Below are 25480 nucleotides of genomic sequence, written 5' to 3'. Positions count from 1 at the left end.
CTGGCTGCCTCATCCATGCATGATGTGAAGCAGATGTCCAGGCTCCAGGCAACCACTGACATGATATAAATACATAATTACCTTAAAATGCATGCAACACGTGTCAATTAACTGTTAGCCCATTAGTCTTGAGCAGCTTTGCCAAGCCCATTCAAGCAAGTTAAAAAGCCTTTAGTCTTCGCATGTGGTTGCCTGTTCTGACTTTGGCTGAGCTCTGCATAGTGGTAGGCTGCTCAAGCGTGTTCACCTTGCCAAGCAGCAAGTCGGTTGATTCAGCAAGGCTAAGGCACCAAATACCAATAATGTTTACTTTGACCTAGCACTTTATTGTCATCCTAAATTACACCTAGAATTTTCCCTGCTGTGAGCTTCTCTTGGGGCACGTCATAATTCTGTATGTCCATGGAAACAGATCATGATGGGTAGCCATGCTAGTCTGTCTGTAGCAGTAGAAAAGAGCAAGAGTCCAGTAGCACCTTAAAGACGTAACAAAATTTCTGGTAGGGTATGAGCCTTCGTGAGTCACAGCTCACTTCCTAAGTCTTAGTCTTCCTTAGTCTTTAAGGTGCTACTGGACTCTTGCTATTCTCTCCATGATACTGCAGGGTGGTGGTGAGCAGTAGGAACTCATCAGTGTGCTTGCTTTATTGACTACTTTTCATGTGGTCCATGCCGAACTTCTGTCTTCTCTTTTAGCCTTCAGGGAAGGGATGGCTTTTGGGTGTGGCCTCATCCCAGGCTCCAGAGGTATGACCCAGTAAGGCTGCTCTCCTTGGGCAGATCAGGACACCTGCCGAAGTCTCCTGATGGTGGTGACCAGCCCCTCTCTTCTCAGTTTTCTCAGTGGTTACCCCCACCTTTGTATGGGACTCCTCCCCATTCTAACTAGCCCCACTCTAGCCACTTTTTTCAAGCCACACCTGTCCACCTGGACAGCTGTCTCTACATGCCCTGATCTTGGCTTCAGCTGCCTTCACCACCAGAGGATGTACACCAGATAGTTGCTCCATCTCTGCTTCTTGCAGGACAGTGCTTCCTCCATCAGCAGTGGTGGATCCCACACCTTAGTGGAGTAGGTTGTCATACCTGCCTTTTGGAATTCATCAAATCCAGTTCTGAATATCTGCTGCAGTTGCTGTTCTGGTCCAAACTGAATACAAAGTTACTAGAAATGTTTTCTATCATAATCTGAGAAGTAGTAGTGCTTTGTGCTCTGTTTAAGGAAGTGAGGGAGACGTCTTCAGGTTCGTCGTTGTCTGATCAGTAGGACACCCTAGCATTGGGATTTGACCCTGGAACCTGAGTATGGTATGCGTATGTTTGGTTTCTTCTCTAGTCAGCTATTTAGATGCTTTTGCAGCCCTACCCATGATTTTTGTAGGAGAGCCCTCCACGTACGTGCAGTTGCTGTTCAAGCACAACCTTGACCACACGTGCACATGGGTGCGAGAAACCTCATGATGCAAAGCGGGTGGGCAGATTTAAGAGGCCTGTTGTAGTTTTTCTGGCAGAGAGCTGGATTCCATCCACAAGAGCCAGATGCAAAAAGGATCATCCTGAGGGGCACCTGCAAAGTGGGCCCCCGGAAGGCAGAGCTAGATAGTTAACTATTCCAATACATAAGGCACACTCTGAGTAATGTGCCTCTGCGGGGAAGGGTGCTCAGTGGGGCAACATTACTGTTGCATGCAGAAGGTCCCCGAATTCCGGACACCTCCAATTACAAAAGTTTCAGATAGTCGGTCTATTCAGGTCAGCATTCTCTACTCTGACTGGCAGTGACTCTCCAAGTCTCAGGCAAACAACTGTCTCATTCAGTACAAGGCAACTTCATGTGTTCAAATGCTACACAGAGATGTAGTCACAGGGAGCCAATTAATACACCATTTTACAGCTGAGGACTATAGCGGCTGAGAAAGAAGTGACCATCCTTCATTGTGTAATGTTTAAATTACTGTTTGTGTTAGTATTCCTATTGATGATTTTACCCGAGAGGAGTGGCTGCAGTGTGACCAAGTAGACTGGTTGCCATAGCAATGGGGGCCTGCCCTTGTTGGGATAGGAATGTTCTGGAAATCGGGAAAGGGAGAAGACTTAGCTCATCTTAAAAGCTATATTTAAAGCAGGGATCACTGAACAATGAGAACTCCCTTATGGCTTCTGAGTTGGAACCTTTAGGAGATCTCCCATGATCTAGTCTAGCTTGTACCAGAAGATCATAATCTGCCTTCTGCCTACGCCTACTCTAAAACACTCAGTGCCTGTCATGTACTGAAAGACGAATTTCAGTAGCTGCCGTGTTCTAGGTTGTTCATGCCTATATGAGAATTTCTGGTTTTCTTAGCAGACAGCAGTGGTATTCTGGTTATTATGTGCTTGTTACAAATAATCAAATATTGAAAATTTGCCAGACAGAGGTGATGCTTTTGACATGCAGAGCATCTCTTTTAAATGGCACGTTCTCTGGCTACTAGATAATATCATTGAGTTTGACTTTAATTGACATGTTGTTTCCAAGTTAATCTCCAGCTTTGTTAATATGATTTTTATTTTCTCCCCCTTTTCACGAGAGCATTGTCAGATTGCACAGGAGATGCAGAAATGACTATTTAGCTCTATAAATATACTCTGCAAAGTGTCATATACATTAATGGTGCTGTATAATTAAAAACAAATTTCTTTTCTTTACTGTTTTGCATATGAGCAGGCCGGTTATCTGGAATGTGTTGTGGCTAGTGTGAGAGACTATGAATGGGGAGGCATGGGTTCTAGACTCCCAATCTGTCATTAAGCTCACTGGGGGATCTTGAGCCAGGCTTTCAACCTATCCTGCCTTGTAAGGTCATTAGGATAATATAGAACAGGGAAGAATAATGTATGCTGCTCTGAGTTTCTTGGAGGAAGGGTAAGAAAGTGGTAGAGTTGGAATCTGGTCAGAATAGAGATGCTAGGTTTCTGATGGGGGCGGGGGATTTCCCGCCTTCAGCTCTCGTTTGCCCCCACTATTCTGGCATCCAGTGGGAGAAAAAGAATTGCTGTTAGTATGACAACATTGTCAGTTATGGGGAAACCCAGGAAGTGATGGTCGGCCTACTCTAGGAATTGTCAGAAAGTCTATGCTAAAATCTCTGGTAAAGCCATAGAATTATCTGGTGATTCATAGAGTGGACTGACATCACCTGTGGGTTTTCCGTAGAAGTTACATAACACAGGCGTGCCCCCTAGACTCCCCTGGTGGCCAACCCTAGTTTAATAGCATTTACTATTTTTTTGGTCTGAAAAGTAGGCAGATGCCATCCACAGAGCGATGTGTCGCCAAAAATATTGAATGCTTAAGATGGAAGAAGAGGGTGTTTGTGTACATTATACAAAAACTTGAAAGTTTTCTTGCAGAATTTTAGTCCATTCCACTCTTCTAAAGACCAGTTTGTTCAATAAAAGCTATTGTGCCTTTGTGCAACAGCACTGAAGATTTTCACAATGGATGACATTTTTGACAGCCGCTCCCTACTTCCCTTCAGTTTAATAACTAAAAGAAGAGAGACTTCATTGAAGAAGGTGCAAAAGTCATTCGGGCCTGAAGTCATCTGAAGTATTCATAGTAACTTTGAATGAGAGCTTTACTTGGCCCTTGGTGTGCTTCCCGTTAAGTAGTGGGTGCGGGAGGCGTTTCTTGCTCACCACAGGAGAGCAAGCACCTTATTTTATTAACAAGCCTCCTGTCTCTCTGAGGGAGACCTTGGGAACTATCCATGTGAACCAGCATCGCTATTTTGGGTAGTCCAGGTCAAAGAAATGTGGGAGTGTATAGTTTTGTGAGATACGCCGTGAATTCTGCTAGAAAGTTCCTCAATGTTTTGTAAAACTCAGTGCCCAAGTACATGTAACCTGCGCTTAGTTCTTGCTTTCATCCTGTGCTACTCCTGCATCTTGTCCCTCGCTATCAGCTCTTTTGGACAAGCAGCCCATGGCATTGCTATCTCTTCTTGCCCAGGGTGCTTTCACACATGCCAAATAATGCACTTTCAATCCACTTCCAATGCACTTTTGCAGATGGATTTTACTGTGTGAATTGGCAAAATCCACTTGCAAACTATAGTTAAAGTGCATTGAAAGTGGATTGAAAGTGCATTATTCAGCATGTGTGAAAGCGCTCCCAGTCTCCTGCCCTTCCCTTTGCCACCTCCCTTTTCTGTTGGTGTAATGGTTTCTTATTTAAGAAGGTACATCCGGCACTACAATGGCTGCCTCAGCATGCAGGTGCCCTCTTTCTGTATCTAATAAAGGGCCATTGTAGTGTGGCACATGGAGTTGCTATCACTGCTGCAATTGGAACAAGTTATGTGTTTCTAGGGTAACCACTGCAGCACTGGCAACCAGTGGGAACTGGTGGGGGGGGAGGGGAGCGTGGAAACAAGCGTATAGACTTCACACTGACACCACATCACTTCTGGTTTGAATCCAAGTGAAGTCATCAGTGGTGTGGCACTCTAGGATTCCCCCAAAACCTTATGGTTTAACCCGCAAGGTTATCCTACTCTTCCTATAGGAATGCGTCATCATTTTAACTTGGTTTTCTTTGTTTTCAAAACCTATTTGCAAAGTTGTGTGTTACCCTCTTGTGACAGTCTTGACTCTCCTCCAGGCCCTGAACCAATCCTTGTGATTGTAGCCTCAGCTAGTCAGGGCCCATGGAACTCCACTGGATGGGAGGGGATTGTTATGATTGGAGTCCCTGAACCCATGGCAACTGTTTATTTTCCCAAGAGGGGAGAGACTGAGAAAAATAGGAACATGGTTTCAGTGGGAAAACCAGAACATTTGACTCTACCTGCGAAAGGGATCTGATGACCAAGCATCATAAAACCTGACTGGGGAGGGGGAGAGATGAGGGCTACATGCCAGAGGGCCTCATTGGCAGAGAGCTGAGCATCTCCCATAAAGGGCAGGATTCCTAACCCTGGATGGGGGTGGGGGGGCTGTTTTCTCTAAGCAGGCAGAAGTTTCAAAAGGTGAAATCTTCATTTGTTCTGTGTTCAAACACTGTGCCCAGATCTCATCCTCCTCTAACAGCATAACGGGGGATGGGGATCTGTTTGCGCCATCTAAGGCAACTGTCTTGCAATGCAATGTAGCTAGATTGTTGTTTTCCTTTTAATTCCTTAGGTCAGTATTTTCCTACTATGATAGCTATTTCCATGTATGTGCTGTAGTTTAATCTTTAGTAATAAAGCTTCTTTCCTGTTTAAGAAAGCAGGCTTTGTCTGCAGTCCCACCCACATGCTGAAAACTGCTTGTACATGCTAAGGACATGCAAACACGGGGGAGCTAAAGTAATTGGAAGCTTTGCCCTTTGTACTTGCTCAAAGGCAGTCTTGCCTGGCTACCCCAAGGCACTGGTTACTTAAGAGGCTGGGTTTTATATCTTGGGGTGGGTGGTGGTGTGAAGAGAGGACACTCTTTTGCATGCAGGCAAACATGCAACGTGGACGTGAGAACACACAGACCCAGGGCGGGATTCTGATGGGGTGACCACGCTGCAGTTTCATTGCTTGGTGGGATGCTGTCCTTTGAAGATTCCCCAACTCCAAAGGCCTGTCTGTCTTCCTCATTCCACTGGCACTTTAGGGGAAAGATCTGCAGGACTGTCGAGCTAGGGCTGAAGCGTGGCTCACCACCATCCCTTGCCGGTTCAGACGGCTCATCAGTCTGTAAAGCCTGAAAGACTTGCTTGCTCTCAGCTGTGCAACCCAGCATTTCACCACCTACTGGAATTCACACTCCCCCCCCCCTTTGCAAAGCTATTTGGCTTCTAGCTGTTTCCCATTGCATGCAAATGCCTGTGTGTGTGTGCTCCTTCAAGTGGCTGTCCATGTGTCCAGTACATATCTGTGATCTCAGTGCTCACTTGTTGCCTAAAAACAAACAAAACGCCCAGAGGGAATCAAATGATAATAATGTAAAATAGCCTAGACCCTGTCTAACCCCCCCCCCCCGGTCTTCGTCTGTGTGTCTGTGCAGAGAATGCCAGAGCTCAGTGTTATGCCTGGCTTCTAAGGAGCAGTTGCAGTAGTGCAATCTAGCATTTACCTACTGGGGCACCCTCTTTGTTATATCCCTCTGTAGGCTAAATGCAGAGCTTTTCAGAGGTCTGAATTGCTGATGAGCTTTTCAGAGGTCTGAATTGGATGTTTACAAGGTGCCACGTTATATGCAAACCAGAAGGGAGACGGGGAACCTGGGCAAAATTACTGTCAATTGCCACTGCCATCCTGCCTGCAGTGGAAACAAAGTCGTGACTTAGATTGCAAGAACACTTAGTCCCATTGCTGGGATTGCAAGAACATTAGAAAAATTGGGGCGGCGGGGGGGGGGGAGGAGATAGGCATTATGCCAATACCATGACATCAAAGCCAATGTGAATCCAAAAGTGATGTGATTGCCCTGGTGTGGTGCTTTAGAATTCTTTCAAAACTACCCACCTGACTTGCCAGTTGGGGATGGGGAGGAATCGTGGACACTGCAAGCTAGCCAGAGGCAGGAAGGAAGAGGAAACTGAGTTAACAAATGATGATTCTGACTTGTCTATCTTGTACAGGTAAAATGTAAGGGGAGATAGAGGCCTTTTATGCAAGGACGTTTCCCCGCGGTCACCTCCGTCGACTGCTTTGGGGCTTCCTTTTGATTATGTTTGCCTTTTCCGCCTGTCAGAGGTCGCCTCGCTCTCCCCGCATTTTTTGCCCCCATTTTCCAGATTTTGGCTAAAACAGCATCTGGAAAACATGCGGGGAGAGCGAGGCAACTTCTGATGGGTGGGAAAGGGATGCATAATCAAAAGGAAGCCCTGAAGTGGTCGGCGGGGGTGACTGTGGCGAAACATCCCTGCATAAAAGGCCATAGCATGTCAGCCCTGGAGAAGCCGGGGCAAGACACATCTTTGCAAATTAGGCTTTAAAAGCATAGAAATCCAAGTTAATGTGACGATGCGTTCCTGTAGGACAGTGGTTCCCAACCTTTTTTTGACCAGGGACCACTAGGACTTTTTTGTTCGGTGCAGGGACCCCAAGGTTCAAAATAAAAATTCCGAGAATTTGAAAATAAACTTTAATCATAACTGTTATTCAAATATTATTCTAAGTTTAATGTTGAACTATGTTTTTTTATAATAGAGAACTTTTAATTGAAAAGATTAATTTATTATGGGTTTATAACTTTGTTTCGCGGACCTTAATTTAGTTCTCGCGGACCCCTGGGGGTCCATGGACCCCCGGTTGGGAACCAGTGCTGTAGGAAGAGAGGATAACTGTGCAGGTTTTCCTTTGGAGTTGATCTTTCCAGGCAGTCCGATTGTTATGCTGGTGCTACAGGGAGTACTCAGCCTTCCAAAGAATAAAAAATGCAAAGGCTTAAGGGCAGAAAATGGGTGGGGAGATGTCATGCATCTCTGATGTCACAGACATTGTTCAATCAGAACCCCTGACTTTTGAGGAGTGGTTGTAGCACTGTATTTGGAGAGATGTCATGTTTCTCAGTTGTCTTTGTGCCCGTGATTTACAGTGGCAGAAACTAGGAGAGAGGCTACTAAGTGCTCTCTGCTCAATTTGAATTTATCTGAGATGTCAGGTAATCCCACTGGGGCCCTGGTATCAACTAGTGATTCACTGTTTGCTTGTTGGGTATTTGCCTATCAGTTAGTCCAGGGGGTGGGGGTGGGGGAGCTGGCATGCAGTTCTGAGAGGTGCCCAGCCCTTCTTTCAGCCGGTACAAAAAAGCAGCCTCAAGCTCCCTGGCCTTGCATCTCTGTAGAGTAATGCCTATCTGGAAGGTTCAAGGTAGACAGTAGAGATTGTGGATTTATGTGTAACCTAAGTGAGATGTCTTTGTTTTTACTCATTAGTATCAAGGCCTGACCCAAATCTGCTTGTGTTCTCCAGATCTGCATACAGAATTTCCTGCTTGCCTTACACACAGATGGTCAGTTCAGAACTGCTGCTCATAAGGTTGGGTTCCCGGACTGTTCCTGGTTCTTCCTCTCCTTCCTTCAGCCTTTTTTCCCTAACTGCATTTTCTATTAAAAGCCTCATTTCTGTTTTTTTACAAGTGATTTTCTTTGTATTAAAAAATCACTTTTGTCTTTTTCAGCATTCCCTTCTGTTCTAGGCTTTTTTTAAAAAAAGTGTACCATTTACTGGTTCTTAAAGAGCCATTTACGCAGTGAGTCCCATGCTGAACCTGTTCATTGGGGACCGGCCATTTTACTAATCACACAGCCCTGCAAGTACATCTATGAGACTGGGAGTGTTGCAGGGCTTGCTTGTTGCACCTGACACTATGAATTATGCACGGGTTCAGAAGCCTAGTACAGTTGTTCTTGGGCTGGGCTTTATATGGGATGCATGTTGGACATCTGGAGGATGGAAGAAAGAGCTGACCTACTGGTAAAACCAGCATTTTCTGTCTGAACAATGCAGATGGATTTCAGCCCTCATGGCAAAGATATGCCTGAAGCTGCCTTATACTGAGTCAGATGACTGGTCTGTCAAGGTCACTGTTGCCTGCTTTGAGTGGCAGCAGCTCTTCAGGGTCTCAGATGCTACCGGTATGATTGGACTACAGTTAGAGCTTGAACTAAAATTAATGCAAGTTAGTTAAAAGGGGGGGAGGAGCACAGACTTATGATGGTTGTGAGAATAAAAGGGGGGTAGGTATGTATAGATGATTGGGGAAGGCAATGACAAACTACCCCGTAACGTCGGGATGTGACGTCACCCCATGGGTCAGTAATGACCCAGTGCTTGCACGGGGGGGGGGGGGGCTGTGTGTTTGTTAAGTGTCGTCAAGTCGCTTCCGACTCATGGCAACCCTATGAATTAATACCCTCCAAAATGTCCTATCTTTGACAGCCTTGCTCAGATCTTGCAAATTGAGGGCTGTTGCTTCCTTTATTGAGCCAATCCATCTCTTGTTGGGTCTTCCTCTTTTTCTGCTGCCCTGAACTTTTCCTAGCATGATTGTCTTTTCCAGTGACTCTTGTCTTCTCATAATATGACCAAAATACGATAGTCTCGGTTTAGTCATTTTAGCTTCTAGGGCTAGTTCAGGCTTGATTTGATCTATAACCCACTGATTTGTGTGTGTGTGTGTGTGTGTGTTTTGGCAGTCCATGGTATCCATAACACTCTCCTTCAACCCCACATTTCAAAGGAATCTACTTTCTTCCTGTCAGCTTTCTTCAATGTCCAGCTTTCACACCCATACATAGTTATAGGGAATACGATGGCATGAATTAACTTAATCTTGGTGGCCAGTGACATATCCTTACACTTCAGAATCTTTTCTAGCTCCTTCATGGCTGCCCTTCCCAGTCTCAACCTCCTTCTGATTTCTTGGCTGCAGTCCTCCTTTTGATTGATGCTGGAGCCAAGGAATAGAAAGTCTTCAACAATTTCAATTTCCTCGTTGTCTACCTTAAAGTTGTGTAATTCTCCTGTAGTCATTACTTTTGTCGTCTTGATGTTCAGCTGTAGTCCTGCTTTGGGGGCTACCTTTACCTTTTTTTAAGGTATGCTGCCCTGAGCTCCTTGGAGGAAGGGCAAGATAAAAATGTGATTGATAGGTTTGCCCATGTTCACCTTTGGGGCCGGATTCCATCTTAGAGTCTGTTGTGCTGCAGCTAGGCTCTTGCTACTCAGGTTCCCATTCATTTACTCCCTGCCAGATCTGCCCGTCTGCCTCATACCATTTTCAGCATATCACATCTTGTTGCCAGGAAGAAGGATCCAAAGGCAGGCATTAAGGCTGGCATCGTTGCCTTGATTAGGAGAACTGGGCTGGCAGCCAAGCCTGGAGGGCAAAGTGCACACCTGTGAAATGTTTCTGGGCCAGCTGTGTTCCCGCAAGTGCAAAGCATGGTGGGAAGCAGGGGTCAAGAGATGGGGGGAGGGCAGGGTAGGGAAGGGCTGTTGCGAGTGCCTGTGTTTAAGCGACAGGCACCTGCTTCTATGACCTATGTAGCCCAGACCCATGGACAGAGAAGCTTACGAGGGTATATTTGCTTTCTGGGCCATCAAGGGAATAACTTTTCTTTGGAAAAACAGAAAGGTACAATGTTTATTCTGTGTGTGTATGTGTGTTTGTTTTCTCCTTGATAGGTTGGTATAGCATTGGCTGTTTGCTCAAGCGTTTTCGATCATTTTGCTTCAGGCAGCCCAAACAAAGAATGCTGGGAAAAGCCACTGAATCACAGCTACTGTGGTTACATATTCAGACTGGCTCCAGGCCAGACTTTAAAGCAACAGAGCTTGTGTAGCCCCTCTGGTAGGGTTTCAATCCAGGGTTCCGAGTCCCCTCCTTTACTCGATGTGCCTTCCTGTCCGAAACATACAGATTTGCATAGGATACCAGGAAAAGCAGCTGAAAAGAAAAAAAAAGGTGCAAAAGTTCTGTGTTTTTTTAATCCATTGTTTAGCGCTCCAGGCTCAATTTCAGCCTCCACACCCCATTTGTTTCAATATTTCAGGATATTGAAAGCATTTCTCTGCTGTCTTTCGACTCAACTCAGGGTTTCTAAGGCGGCAAACATTAAAGCATTTCAAACATTAAAAAGCAGCATTTAAAAGAGGGGGGTTATGCTCCCTTTGAAAAGCCAGGTTCGCAGCTTGGGACTGCTGCTTGACACAGCGGTCGCCTAGAAAACCAGGTGGCTGAGAGGGCTTTTGCATGGCTTGGGGACCACAATATCTGAAGGATCGCCTTCTCCTTGTACATTCCTGCCTGGGAATTATGACAACAGGGAAAGGCCCTCCTGACTGTCCCACCAATCATAGAAACTCATCTGGTGGGCACACAGGAGATAGCCTTTTAGGTGGCAGCCCCATGATTATGGAACAAACTCCCCAAGGAGGTGTGCCTGGCCCCCTCGCTGTTGATCTTCAGGAGGCAGCTGGCAGTTTTATTTAGGACTGCATTTGACTGATTTAGTTTTTATGACCTTGCACTCTTGTCTTAATTGCAGTTTTTGAATCTAAACTGTGACCTTTTATGTGGTTTTTAAAATTATTTTATTTACATGTTTTAGTGTGTGTGTTTTTATAATTGTTATATTGTAAGCTGCCTTGAGTTGCCCAAGGGAGAAAGGTGGCTGGCTGATAAAAGTTTTAAATAAATAAAAATATACAGAAAAATTTAAAACACACAAACACATGAAAACATACAAACAGGGAGGGGGAGCTAATAAGAATTAGTGAGTGAACACCAAACAGAACAAGTTTGATAAAAGGCGACGATAGAAGGAGACAGACAAACCTCCCCCCCCCCACACACACACACTGGTAGCATCTCCTTTTTGTCAGGATTAAGTTTCAGCTTGCTAGCCTTCCTCCATCCCAAAACTGCCTCCAGGCACCTGTTCACGGTCTCTGTAGCCTTCTTGGGATCTGCTGGAAGCCTCTGAGTGTCATACGCATGTCAGCCCGAATCTCTGGCTGACCTCTCCCACAGGCTTCACGTTGATTTTCAAAAAGTATCAGGGACAAGACGGAACCTTGTGAGTCCTTGTAGGCCAGAGGCCAAGGGTCGGAGCGGGAGTCCTTCAGCAACCTACTCTGAAACCTATCTTTGAGGGTAGGACCGAAATCATCACAAAACTATGCCATCTGGTTCCAATCCTGAAAGGCAGTCCACAAGGACACCATGATTGATGGTAAGTATCTTGTGCTGAAAACACATGGTTTCTCTTGTAAAAAAAAAGAGAGAGAAGAAATCTGCTGAAGTGCTTTTGAGGAGCCACAGTTAACAATGAATTATATTATGACCCTGATTCAGTTCAATTAAATGGGCTAACCTAGTGGTTGTCAGACGGACAGGGTGCCACGAGGTAGCTGAAGTGTGGCTTAAAACGTTCAGCCACTCGGTTGGTTGCAGCCACTGTGCCTGTGGCAGACTGCGCACCAGCTATTTAATCTGCAATTGGATGCCTTGTTCACTCTGTGTTTGCAGAGTATGCAGATAATGTGACCTTTCCCCACCTTTTTAAAAAAGACTTCATTTCTGGTGGGTGTTTTTCCTATTTAATTGCAAGTGCGGCACCAGGCTCTCCCATGTGGACTGTTCAGGTGCTACAGTGGATTCCTTTTCCTCTTCTAACTACTTCCTGTTTTCTTGGGATCTGGTTGGTGCCCCGAAAAGCGAGTTTTTTTGAATGCTGTGCATGACACATTGAGTTCCATAATGGAGAAGGTTACCTGTTTATGTCATAAATCATATCGATAAAAAATTAATTAAGAACTAAGTATACCTCCGGATATAATCTACGTCCCTCCCAGGCATCACGAGCTTGGGAAATACTGGGTTAACCATGTGGTATTAAAACTATCTTATGGGCAGTAAAGGGATTAGAAGAGCAAGTAAGTGATGAACAGTTCGGGAAGTTTAGATTTTCAGTTCCTGGGGTGGCAGAAACCTTTAAATTACCGGTTCAGGCCTGACAGTGAAGTACTAGACAGTCTATGGACTCCCTGCCGCAGGTTGATTGAAGTCTGCCCCCACTGTGGTCGAGGGACTGCTTTCTACAGCATTTTAAATGTAAAACTTGAAATTCAATTTTAGCTCAGACTCCTCCAAAGAATTTTGATATTGAGATGTGCTCCGCGTAGGCCAGGAGGGGGGCCGCTGCCTTTGCTAACAAAGCTTCTGAGTCATCGAAAAGTGCTGCTGGTTGCAGCCGAGAATACAGATGATGGGCTTCGTGCATAGGTTATGATTGCAAGGGCACAGCAAAACTTTTCTCCCCCACCCCCCCAGCCCTGTCAGCATAACCGGGGAATCTTTCCTGTTCATTTCCCGCAATGCTAGCCTGATCTCGTCAGATCTCAGAAGCTAAGCAGGGTCAGCCCTGGTTAGTATTTGGATGGGAGACCACCAAGCAATGCCAGGGGTGCTGTGCAGAGGAAGGCAATGGCAAACCATCTCTGTTAGTCTCTTGCCTTGAAATCCCCATGAGGGGTCACCGTAAGTCGGCTGCGACTTGACGGCACTTTACACACAGAGAGAGAACTCTACATTGTCATATAGAGGATGAAAAAGACCTGAGTGGAATTCGTTGTCGTATAGAGGATGGTGCTGAGTTGTTTTCTGTTGCCCAAGAAGGTCGGACCAGAAACAAAGGGGTTGAAATTAAATCAAAAGAGTTTCTGTTTAGACGTTAGAAAATTCTTCCTAACAGTTCGAGTGGTTCCTCAGTTGAACAGGCTTCCTCGGGAGGTGGTAAGCTCTCCTTCCATGGAGGTTTTTAAGCAGCGGCTAGATGACCATCTGTCAACAATGCTGATTCTGTGACCTTAGGCAGATGATGAGAGGGAGGGCTTCTTGGCCATCTTCTGGTCACTGGGTGTGTGTGTGTGGGGGGGGAGGTAGTTGTGAATTTCCTGCACTGTGCAGGGGGTTGGACTTGATGGCCCTGGTGGTCCCTTCCAACTCTATGATTCTATGAACTCCTGCATGGGCTGGGCCTCCTGTGGAGCTGCTGTTCGTCAAGGCCGGTCCTCAGATGCCTCCGTTCCTTAACTCCAGCAATTCCACGCAGTCTTTTTCATTGGACAGCATTGCTAATTGGAAAGAGCCCTTTGATGTGATTGAGAAGGGCTTTATGGCTGCAGGCACTTCAGCGCACGCGTTTTGCGCTACGGTTGAAGAACGAGAATCCCGGTACTTTTCCAAAATCCTTGTGGACATGAGCCAATCCACTTAAGTGTGAAATTTGAAGGGAACAGGTGGGAGGACTTGTGCTGCTAGTCTGTGAGAAGAGGTATTTTGTGGGGACTATTCAGGAGTGCTGTGTCACTAATAGGTACTGACCAAAAACAGCGTGTTAAGCTATGGCTGCCTCTCTGTCATGGCATCTGAACAACATGCTTAATTTACCGAAAGCCTGGTGTGGTGTAGAGATGTGCCAACCTGCTGTGGGTGCCAGTACAGAGCCTGCTTACCAAGAGACTGTGCTAAAGCAGCAGATTGCTTTTGTTCAAAGGAAATCTGTGGGCCTTTTGGAAGGCAGATGATGTGCATGGTTAGAATAATGATTTTTGTTACCGCTCTTGGTCTTTTTGTCTTGCATTTTCATTTGAATTTGCAAAATTCTTTGCTGTCTGTGGTGTGTGCGCCTGCCCGACGGCCCTGGGAGAGAGCAGAGACCTATCTCTGTTTTACAGATGGGAAGCTGAGAATGTGATTTGCTCACAGTCAGAAGAGGGTTATGCTGCTGGAACTTGGACTCAGTGCCGCAGGCTGGAGCTAGCCCCAGGAATGGGGCCCATAGCAAGTCCAACCGTCTTTGCAGAGAGAGAGATAATGAACTTTGGGTAGCCATGCCAGGAGCAGAACTCAGAGGAGCAATCAGATGCACACAATTCCATCTTTCAAAGATTGATTTGGAGTTGTAATAGGTGGAATAAGTCAGGGGTGGCAGGAAGCAAGTTGGCATGGAGAGGCAGCTAGATAAGAAGAGTTGGTTTTTATATGCTGACTTTCTCTACCACTTAAGGAAAAATCAAACCGGCTTACAGTCCCCTTCCCTTCCCGACCCCACAATAGACACCCTATGAGGTAGGTGGGGCTGAGAGAGAACTGTGACTAGCCCAATGTCACCCAACTGCTTCATGTGCAGGAGTGGGGAAACAAATCCGGTTCACCAGATTAGCCTCCGCCGCTCATGTGGAAGAGCGGGGAATCAAACCCGGTTCTCCAGATCAGTGTCCACCGCTCCAAACCACAGCTCTTAACCACTACACCACACTGGCTGCCAGCAAGGAAGCATTAAACCAGCAGCCCCACCATCCAAGAGGCTGAGACTTTGGAAATAAAGCCTGCCTGTATTTCCAAGGTGGTTTCCCAAAAAAATTCTCAGAAAAAATTCATAACAAGAATGGTCACCAGAGCCTGTTGTAGTCAGCGGGCAGCAGGAGCAGCTGCCCTAGGCCCCACACTTGGAGGGGGCAACTGTCCAGAGCCCCAGCCCCTGAAGGAGGGGGAGAGAAAAAGATGAGCAAGCTCCTGCTGCAGGCTACACCTGCCCCATCTCGGGCTTGGGTAGCTGGCTTTTGGCAGCAGTGGTTTTTCCCGCACACTTCCCGTAGGGTGAGGGCCACCCCTGGCTTGGACCTGGAGAGGGAAGCCGTGGTGGGGTGTCAGTTGCCCCAGAATCACTAAGATTGCCCCTGATGGTCACCAACTAAATGTGGGGATGAGTCACTAAAATAGCAGGAGAAAGCAACCTGAGGGCTCAGTCGTGATAGTTTCATGCATGGGGCTTTAAAGCAAGGGGTGCCATATTAAAGTCCAGTATTCTGTCCAGCGGACCACGCTGCTTTCATAACCCACCTTTATTATTTATTTTAAAATATGTATCACCTCCCCATGTCTCTGCAAACTCAAGGTAGCTAACAGTGCACTGAGAAATTTCAGGGAGACAAACATAGCAGTACAATTCTCCAGATTAAATGTGGACAGGATTAAAAATTGAGCGTTCCTTTCAAACTCCCTGAGGAGAATCCAGTCAAGCATTGCAGGGTCTTTGGGCTTGATGTTCAAGGACAAGACTGCGGGGATGATGTGGCGTGCTGGCTCACGGCTTTCTTGAATTCAGAACCGTATCGGCTGGTGCACTTTGAGACACAGATGACACCAAGGAAATGCAATGAGATTAAGGCTCCTTTTCGAACTAATGACTGGGGTCCTCTTCTGATCATCTCAGAAGCTTCAATGGAAGACCTAAATACTAGAGTGGAGAAGAAAATAGATCTGCGTAATTTTAGACCAGGTATTACAGTTTCTGGCTGCAGTGTTTATGAAGAAGACACCTGAAAAAAGGTTAAAATTGGTGATGTGAAGATGAAACAGGTGATGGCACATGGCAGGTGTATTTTAACAACTTTCGATCCGGATACAGGAATCATAGACAGACAAGAGCCACTGGAAACACTAAAAAGCTATGGTATGTGTGCTGCAGCTCAGAAGCATCTCTACAAATAGTCTCCATTGTTTGGGAGCTTTTATGGTGTAGATAAAATTGGAACCATTCAAATAGGAGATCCAGTATACAAGATGTCAGAAAAAGTATTTTAGAGTGGGAAGATGATTACCCTAAAACAATGTATCTCCTATTCAATAGCTGTAATGTTAAAGTAACCTAGGGTCCAATCCAGCCAAATCAGTGCTTCTGTGTAAGTCCCATACATTTTGTCCCAAGGACGGACAAAAGGAATTGCTCCTTCAGTCAACAAGTAATTAAATTGTGAAAGTCACTGCCAGTGGATGTAGTGATGACTGCAAGCATAAATTGCTTTAAAAGAGGTTTTGACAGATTCATGGAGGAGAGGTCCATTAATGGCTACTAGCCATCGTAACTAAAGGGAATCTCCATGCCCAGAGGCAGTAAACACCTGACCACCCATACTAGAGACAATATCAGGAGTATGCCATGGCTTTGTTCCATTTGTTGACCCTTTAAGATAACTGGCTGGCTACTGTACTGGATGAACAACTGGTCTGATCCAGCAGGGTACCAGTTGCGTTCTTATGTTCAATGGGAGAAGAGGGTGTTTCACCCATTCCCTGTTTTATAATGCTGAAAAACAAGGTATTTAGGTATTTTTAGGCAATTAGGTTTTAATTGTTGATGTTAACGTTGATATAGATGGGTTTTATAGGTGCGTTTAATGATTTATGAATATATGTTGTTAGCCACCCTGAGCTTGATCTTTTTGAGAAAGGGCAGGATAGAAATTCAATAAATAAACAACACACAGCCAGCAAAAAGGCTCATCCTTTGCCAAATACCCCCTGGAATAAACCAGCCTTATACGCCTTTCTGAATGCAGTGAGTGAAGATGCCCTCTGAAACCACTCTAGTAGGCCATTTCAAAGAACTAGACTGACTGTGGGAAAGCCTGTGACCTGGTTCTTGCTGTATGGACAGACCTAAGTGAGTACCTCATAAGGAGAAGAATGGTACTGGCGTGTATGAGTATGTGGTTTGATAAGTATGAAGACCCTAGGCCGTGAAGGGCTTTAAAAGTAATAACCAGCCCTTTCAGTTGGGCCTAGAAGCAGATAGGCAACCAGTGGAGTGATTCAGTGTGGGAGTTATGACCCCAGACAGTAAGTGAAGATCATCAACCAAGGCTAATAGGCTGTTTCAGTCCTGAAACCCAGCCTAGAGCCAGATTCAATTGGGCCGAGGGCACACATTTCATCTAGAAATGCTTGCAGTTGCTCTGCCGCAACCTGCTCAGTCACCTTGCCCAAGAAAAGAGGGATTAGATGTACTTTGATCATTGCCCACTCCTGTCTAATCCAGAGGTCCCCAATGTTTCTGAGCCTGTGGGCACCCTTGGTATTCTGACGCAGTGGCAGGCACAGTTACATCTTACCTTCAGTCTCACAGTGAAGATCCTTGTGCAGTGGCGGCAGGTAGAGCCAAAGTAATGTTTTTAAAATCTGCACAACTAATCAGATCTCCAGTGGCCAATCAGAAGGCTTGCTGGGCAAAAGCAAGCTCCCCCCTTTCTACAAACACTTGGAAGATGCCATGAAAGGTGTTGGTGGGCATCATGGCACGCAAGGGCAACCCTGATCTAATCCAAAGGCAACTTCCTAAGAAGGGTTATATCTTTCAGCTGTGAAGAAATAGGATCATATTAATAAGCTTCCCCAAAGAATGTTTACCTCCTGACATGATGGACAAGGATCCTGTTTAGCAAGACGTGGCCTTCGCAACCCCAAGTGTTCTGTTAACATGTCAGGGAGACAAACTTGAAATTAGCCATAGAACTCTGACAAGAGGTCACCACTGATACCCCAGCACAAATCTACCCTTACGCTCACATCTAAGTTAGACTGGATGAGGGAGACTTTTGGGGGAACAATTGAGCAAAATCCTCACAACTGAATTTCAAATCAGGATCTAGCATTAGGCCCAGATTACATCAGGTTCCAAACCACCATTAATAATTCCTCAGGACAAGATTCAACCAATGCAGTGGTGGCAGAAAAGGAAACCTTTGCTGCTACCATCAGTGCCACTCACAGGCCTCTGAGAACACTTTAGTTCCTTGTTTCTCTTCCTATCCAGTGATAGTATAATTTGGTTCCATGGTGCTGGGCCTACTGAGATACAGCCAGCTAAGCCAAGACTGGGTCCAGTTGGCATATCTCATGAGGAGCCGTTCTGGGACAGAGTGCCTGTCTCTCTGAGCCAGAATACTTCTGTAGTGATCACTCCATGTTTGACAGACAATAATGCACCACATAACAGACAACCTTTTTGCTTCTTTATGTTTGGGAAAAAATACTCATTCTCCCCTGAGTCTTCTGATTGCAGACAGCAGTCAAGAGGTCAGATGGCTCTAGCCTGAGAATAAAATTGCATCTGTCAGAACTTATTTTTTCCCAGACAGCTTCTTTGTGTGATGGGTCTAGTAGATTGCCGAGTCATTGGAAGCAGTCTGATTCAGCTATCCCTGCCTCTCTTGCCTCCTTGGATTCTGTAATTAGAGCCATTAGAAAACAAGCCTAGCCTCACTGTGCTTCAGAATGACCTTGATATCTCCATTCTCCATCTGTCCTGTTTTTCCACTCTCCACCAAATACATATTTTCCTCTGTGCTTCATATAGATGTTGAGATTTCTGTTGCCCCATCAGGTTGTATCGTGCCAGCCCCCAAATGCTCCATTCAGGAGCTGCTGTTTCTCTTCCATATCTTGTTCTTTGCTGCAGATATTTTTTATTCCTTCCCCCAGATTGCTTCGCCTCCTACATCCTTCCCACACAAACACTGCTGCCACTCTGATATTATGGAATACTGATTCTCTTCTGCCCTAAAGGGTACACTTGAGTGTCAAACTTGATGAGATGAACACATGAAGCTGCCTTATACTGAATCAGACCCTTGGGCCATCAGAGTCAGTATTGTCTACTCAGACTGGCAGCGGCTCTCCAGGGTCTCAGGCAGGGGTCTTTCACATCACCTACCTGCCTAGTCCCTTTAACTGGACATGCCGAGGATTGAACCTGGGACCTTCTGCATGCCAAGCAGATGCTCTACCACTGAGCCACAGCCTGGAAAATATCCTCGTTTAAATTTCTTTTAAAAACAGCAGTGAGAGCCCCAGGGATCTCTGTTGGTAGCAGACTGTCTCCTGGCTGTTTCTTTAAAATTTAAAAGTAAATAATAATAATAATAATAATATGATTACAGCCCAGCTAGTCGTAACCCAACTAGAGCTGGTCTGGTATTCTTTATTTAACTCATAAGTCTCTTCATATTTTAGTTCGGCTTTATAGCTTTCCATGTCATATTTCAATATGTTGATTCAATTGAATGTATGTACGCTTCACGTTGCCTGTGAACTTCATTCACATTTTGAGTAGAGAGCTCAACAACGTGCACTTCTGTGTTGTTGTTTTTTGTGTGGTTTATGGTTCCTCTCAGTGCATGTCAACAATACATGCACAACATTTTGACAGCATCCAAAGTAGCACAGTATGTCATTTATATTCTATGACACCATCTCCCCAAGGAATTAATTTCCTCTCTCAGCCTGCTTTTGGTTTTCTTCTTTTAGAGGGGCAGCTGAATATTACCTCAAAATGACTGGAATGAGCTCTGGAGATCTCTAGGAGCTGATATGGCACAGTAAAAACGTGTTCAAACTCTGTAATTAAGTTGGGTTTGATGAGACTCTAGTTGCGAAATATGAGTGTAGATTGTTCAACCAACGGGGTTTGGTGGGCTCCAAACCAGGATTTCAAATTAGGATTGTAATGGATTTTGTTAATCATACTTGACATTAATTGTTGAGTAGCGCTGCCCCTTGCCTAGCCACAGAGATGGCCAAATAGGAAATATGTCCTTCCTGTGGGGAGGTAAAGAGAAGGCAAGAAGTAGACAAACCTGGGTTTACACATGAACCAGCAGTTGTTGCCTATATCTGAGACTAAAGGTAAAGGTCCCCTGTGCAAGCACAGGGTCATTCCTGACCAATGGGGTAACGTCACATCCCGATGTTTACTAGGCAGACTTTGTTTACGGGGTGGTTTGCCAGTGCCTTCCCCAGTCATCTTCCCTTTCCCCCAGCAAGCTGGGTACTCATTTTACTGACCTCGGAAGGATGAAAGGCTGAGTCAACCTTGAGCCGGCTACCCGAAACTGACTCCAGTCGGGATCGAACTCAGGTCGTGAGCAGAGCTTGGACTGCAGTACTGCAGCTTACCACTCTGCGCCACGAGGCACCTATATCTGAGACTAACCAGAGTTTATTGTAGAGCCCATGGTTTAAACAAGCCAAGGTTTCTCATGCTGTCTGAATATGACCTTGTAGATTGATATACCACAGCTGTAGCATTCAGCCCATTGTCATCGTAGTGATGCGTAAAGGTAGGGAAGCTGTAGACATGAGCTTGCCATTCAATAGGGGATGAAGTCTTCTTCTCCAGTATTTTGAATGCATCCTTCTTCAGAAGAAGGGAAGTGGTCAGTATTTTTCACTTTTGCAGAAAGCCTTCATCAGCGTACTGAAAGTTAGTGAATCAATGCCACGTTGAAAATGAAGATTTGTACTAAGGGTTGAAGTGGCATTTTCCTTTTTAATGACAGTGCCAGGAATGACCTGCAGAAGCCTCTTGGCTTCAGGTGATACTTCTGGGAGAACTCCCAAGCACTAAGTGTGTTCTCTGTGTTCACATGAAGAAAAATATTATCAATATAAGAATCGGCATTATGTCCACAACCTCAGTTTTGCAACCAGTCTGATATTTATTTTGGCAATAAATTGGCTGTTGAATTTTGACATTACCTTGTTGTTTTGATGGCTCTGCAAAACAGCCTGCCACTCTTCCAGGGAAATTTGTGACCCTAACACTTAAAAGAGGCTTGCCTTGCCTGCGCCTCACCAGCCTGAAAGTTGTCTACCAGTAACGTATGGTGTCTTGATAAACTACCCAGTGTTGCTGCCTGCCAAAGCAGAGGTGTTGTTAAGCCCCTGGAAAGTCAAAAACATGGCAAGTTATTCCACTCATTTTCAAGTGGTTTATCATGCCTGCGAACCAAAGTTTTTAGGGTGACAAAAGTATATTTTCTTTTTAAAAGAGCATGAACAGGAGTCAGTGCTGAATAAAACAAAAAGAACCAGCAGCAAAGTGTGTTGTAGTCCAGGCCTATAGTTGAGGGCACTTTTCTGTCAATACTGGCATCTCTACCTACCCACCCCTAATACCAACTGATTATTCTAACTAAAGGTGGGGGGCCCTGACTGCTTCCAGGCCCACAGCAGGTTACTACTCCCTAGTGATGTTACCCTCCCTGAGCCTGGCCTTGGCAAGGGAGGGTGGGTTAGAAATTGAAAAATAAATAAATAATAAATGCGTGCCATCTACTTATTAACTGGTGTCTTGGCAGAATCTTAATCCCAAATCTTAATTGTTTTAGTTATATTGTATTTTATATTGTTGTATTAGTTTTAAGTATCAAGTATTGCTGTTAGCTGCCCTGAGACTGGCCTCAGCCGGAGATTGAGGGTGGGTTAAAAATCTAAATAATAATGATAATTAAAAATAATAGTAGAGTGTCATACTAGAAGGAGAGAGTCTCAGTATAAAACCCCCACTTTGCCATTGGAGCCAGCGTGGTGTAGTGGTTAAGGTCAGTGGTTTGGAGCGGTGGAGTCTGATCTGGAGAACCAGGTTTAATTCCCCATTCCTCCACATGAGTGGCAGACGCTAATCTGGTGAATTGGGTTTGTTTTCCCACTGCTACACATAAAACCAGCTGGGTGACCTAGGGCTAGTCACAGCTCTCTTAGAAGTCTCTCAGCCCCACCTACCTCACAGGGTGTCTATTGTGGGGAAGGGAAGGAAAAGTGATTGTAAGCTGGTTTGATGCTTAAGTGGTAGAGAAAGTCGGCGTATAAAAACCAACTCTTCTTCCTGTTGTGTTGGTAAGGGTGCAGAAGGCCCACCAAACCTGTAGGTTTAAGACCATTTGTGCTATGGACTGCTAGGGAGACCTCCTAGCTTCCCTATCTGTTGCCTGCCATACCACACTGGGGGCTGTTGGTGGGGAAAGGGTTTTTTAAAAAGCAGTGCTATGCCAATGGTGCAATGTCACTTCTGACAAATACCCAAAAGTAAAGTCATATTACCAGGGTGATGCACTGCTCTAGGATTCATGAAAAACTCTGTGGTATTGTATTGATGTCATACAGGTGATATGACATCAATTCTGGTTATTCCCATGTCTCTGCTTTCCCCTCTTCCTCTGGTTGCTGGTCAGTGGCTGGCAACCCTATGGACCACAATTGTAGATCCTTCTGTAAAGTCAGCACTAGCAGCATCTCCAAGCTGTAGTCTGATTTCTCAGACGTAGCAAATGGGTTTTGCTCCTTGTTCCTTGGAACAATTCTGGCCAATTTTAAATGTGCTAAGATAGCTCCTTGCCTTAGCATCTGCTTTCATACAATTGGGCCATACTTTTTTTCTCTGCTGAGTAAATAGTCTTACAAGGACTTGGCTGTGCTGTTCCCTCTTCTTAAATTGCAGGATATGTAGCTCAGAGTCCAACAAGACACATTTAAAATCTTGGAGTGATTTGGTGTCATGGGTGAGAGCAGAACCCAGGAATCCCTTTCTGTTTGCTGACAGCATTCCCTTTCTGCATTTTGATGGGCCGTTGCTTGATTACTTATCCAGTGAATGAGGCAGCACTTTCCAGTGTCCAGATGAATCATTTCTGCAGTGCTTGAGGATAGGTGGTAGAATTGTACAGGCGCAAGGCAAAAGAAGAGGGAAAGGGAGGAAGGAAAGGGAAAGGCAATAAGATGCATCCTGGGAATGATTGATTTGTCCTGTGCTCCATGATCATGCAGTTCAACCAGCCCTGGTTCCTTATTTGTACTGAATTTTCAGCTCCTCTCCTCCTGTTGGCATTCCCATGTGAATAACACAGTGGCATTTATTGTATGTACATATATCAGATTTCAGGCATGCGAAAAACGAGTCATTTTCAATGCCTGAGTTGGGTATCTGAGTTAACTGGTGATTGTGCTTCAGCCTTCCCACTTGTTAAAATGCTTGGGTGATTTGGGTACTTGGAATGACGGCTTTTGGAGTTGGGAACAGTTAACCCTTGTTCAGTTCAACAGTGTTTAACTGTGCCTAATTGTTGTGTTATGGCCAATATGTTAAATTATCCCATGATTTTGGGTAGCGATAATGATGGCAATTTGGGTCCACCGGCCTGGTGATGTCCCAGTTGGGGTCTTTCTGTATGTTCAAATTAAGCAGGAATCAAATTGTTAACGGTAATTTAAAGAGTGCCAAATCTTTCTAATTTGCATTCTTTAAACATATTAATTTAAATGTCATTGAGTACTGGTTTCAAGCCACTTAGTTGAGATTAAGAAGTAGTTTAATTAGGATTTAGTTGGGCTGCATTAAGAACCAGGTCATATGAACTTGCTGCAAGCTGTTCTTTTTCACAAATATGTATCCACCTGAGACCTTAAATTTTATTAATTTAATGAAATTAACAATGTGAGTAGATTTATGCCACAGTTGATTTTGTCTGAACCATTTCCCCAGTCGCAGCTTCTTTTGCTAAATTCTAGTTGAAAGGTGGAAAATGGACGGGATTTTTTAAAACTCTCTGGATCAACAATTCTTTCGTGAATTTCACTGGAGTGTAACTGCCAAGTTGATCTTGAAGGACAGGAGACAGAAAGGGTATGATCCAGTTAAAATTATGCACTTTTAACCCCGGTTGATTTCAATTGGAAATATTTAAGAACATAAGAAATGTCATGCTGGATCAGACCAAGGCCCATCAAGTCCAGCAGTCTGTTCACACAGTGGCCAACCAGGTGCCTCTAGGAAGCCCCCAAACAAGACGACTGCAGCACCATCCTGCCTGTGTTCCCCCGCACCTAATATAACAGGCATACTCCTCTGATCCTGGAGAGAATAGGTATGCATCATGTCTAGGATCCATTATCCTAGTGAGAGACCACACTTGGAATACTGTGTACAGTGCTAGTCACCACACCTAAAAAAGGATATTACAGAGCTTGAGAAGGTGCAGAAAAGAGCAACCAAAATGATTAGGGGACTAGAGCAACTCTCCTATGGGGAGCGGTTAGGACACTTAGGGCTGTTTAGCTTGGAAAGAAGGCGGCTAAGGGGAGACATGATAGAGGTCTATAAAATTATGCATGGTTTGGAGAGAGTGGACAGGGAGAAGTTTTTCTCCCTCTCCCATAATACTAGAACGCAAGGTCATCCGTTGAAGCTGACAGATTCAAAACAGATAAAAGGAAGTTTTTTTTCACCCAACGCATAGTTAAGTTAGATGAAGAACTAGATGAAGAACTCCCTGCCCCAGGATGTGGTGATGGCTGCCAGCTTGGAGGGCTTTAAGAGGGGAGTGGACATATTCATGAAGGAAAGAGGTATTCATGGCTATTAGTTAAAATGGATACTAGTCATGCTGCATACCTATTCTCTCTAGTATCAGAGCAGCATGCCTATTATATTGGGTGCTGTGGAACACAGGCAGGATGGTGCTGCTGCAGTCATCTTGTTTGTGGCTTCCTAGAGGCACCTAGTTGGCCACTGTGTTAACAGACTGCTGGAATTGATGGGCCTTGGTCTGATCCAGCAGGGCCTTTCTTATGTTCTTATGTAATATGACTAGCAGCCACGGACAGCCCTCTGCATGCTTTTGCAGTTAAATCAGTTAAATGTCAAAGGACTTAACTTTGGTTGAACAGTTAGTTCTCTATATTGTCGAAGGCTTTCACGGTCAGAGTTCATCGGTTCTTGTAGGTTATCCGGGCTGTGTGACCGTGGTTTTGGTATTTTCTTTCCTGACGTTTTGCCAGCAGCTGTGGCAGGCATCTTCAGAGGAGTAACACTGAAGGACACAGTGTTACTCATCTGAAGATGCCTGCCACAACTGCTGGCGAAACGTCAGGAAAGAAAATACCAAGACCACGGTCACACAGCCTGGATAACCTACAAGAACCAAGTTAGTTCTCTGCTGATTTTGTAACTCTTCTGTATCGCTTTTCAGGAGACACTCCCACCATTATATCTAATGGTTTTAAAATAAATATACAGTTAAAATAGGGTTGATGGACATGTCTCTTGCCAGTGGCAGTTCTGGTTGTCCTGGCTCACTCAGGGCAAAGAGCAACCCTTCCCCAGAACTACCTGCCTCCGGACCAGTCTGGAAGCAAAGCAGATACATTGTCCATGTCAAGGGTACTTCTATCGTGACGTTTTCCCCACAGGTACCTGACTTGATGGGAATCAGGTGAGCCCAAGAGCAGATAGCATTTTCATTTGTGGGAGGTCACCTTGACAAATGGCTCTCCAGTCATGCTCATCACTGTTATCTTTTTACTTGTAGGTTGATATATGAAAATGCAAAAG

At 45.1% G+C, this 25480-nt stretch overlaps 1 protein-coding gene and 1 pseudogene across 8 annotated transcripts in view; both read left to right on the top strand.

The window, feature by feature from the left end:
* EPB41L1 (erythrocyte membrane protein band 4.1 like 1) overlaps positions 1-25480 on the top strand; it is a 170274-nt gene that overhangs the window by 33779 nt on the left and 111015 nt on the right. The gene's annotated exons all lie outside the window — the stretch shown is intronic.
* On the top strand, positions 15514-16367 carry LOC130473348 (mitochondrial amidoxime reducing component 2-like; annotated as a pseudogene).

This window comes from Euleptes europaea, chromosome 2, assembly GCF_029931775.1.
Source record: "Euleptes europaea isolate rEulEur1 chromosome 2, rEulEur1.hap1, whole genome shotgun sequence".
Lineage (NCBI taxonomy): Eukaryota > Metazoa > Chordata > Lepidosauria > Squamata > Sphaerodactylidae > Euleptes > Euleptes europaea.
Note: the sequence above shows the minus strand (reverse complement) of the source record. Positions and strands in the feature narration are given on the sequence as shown.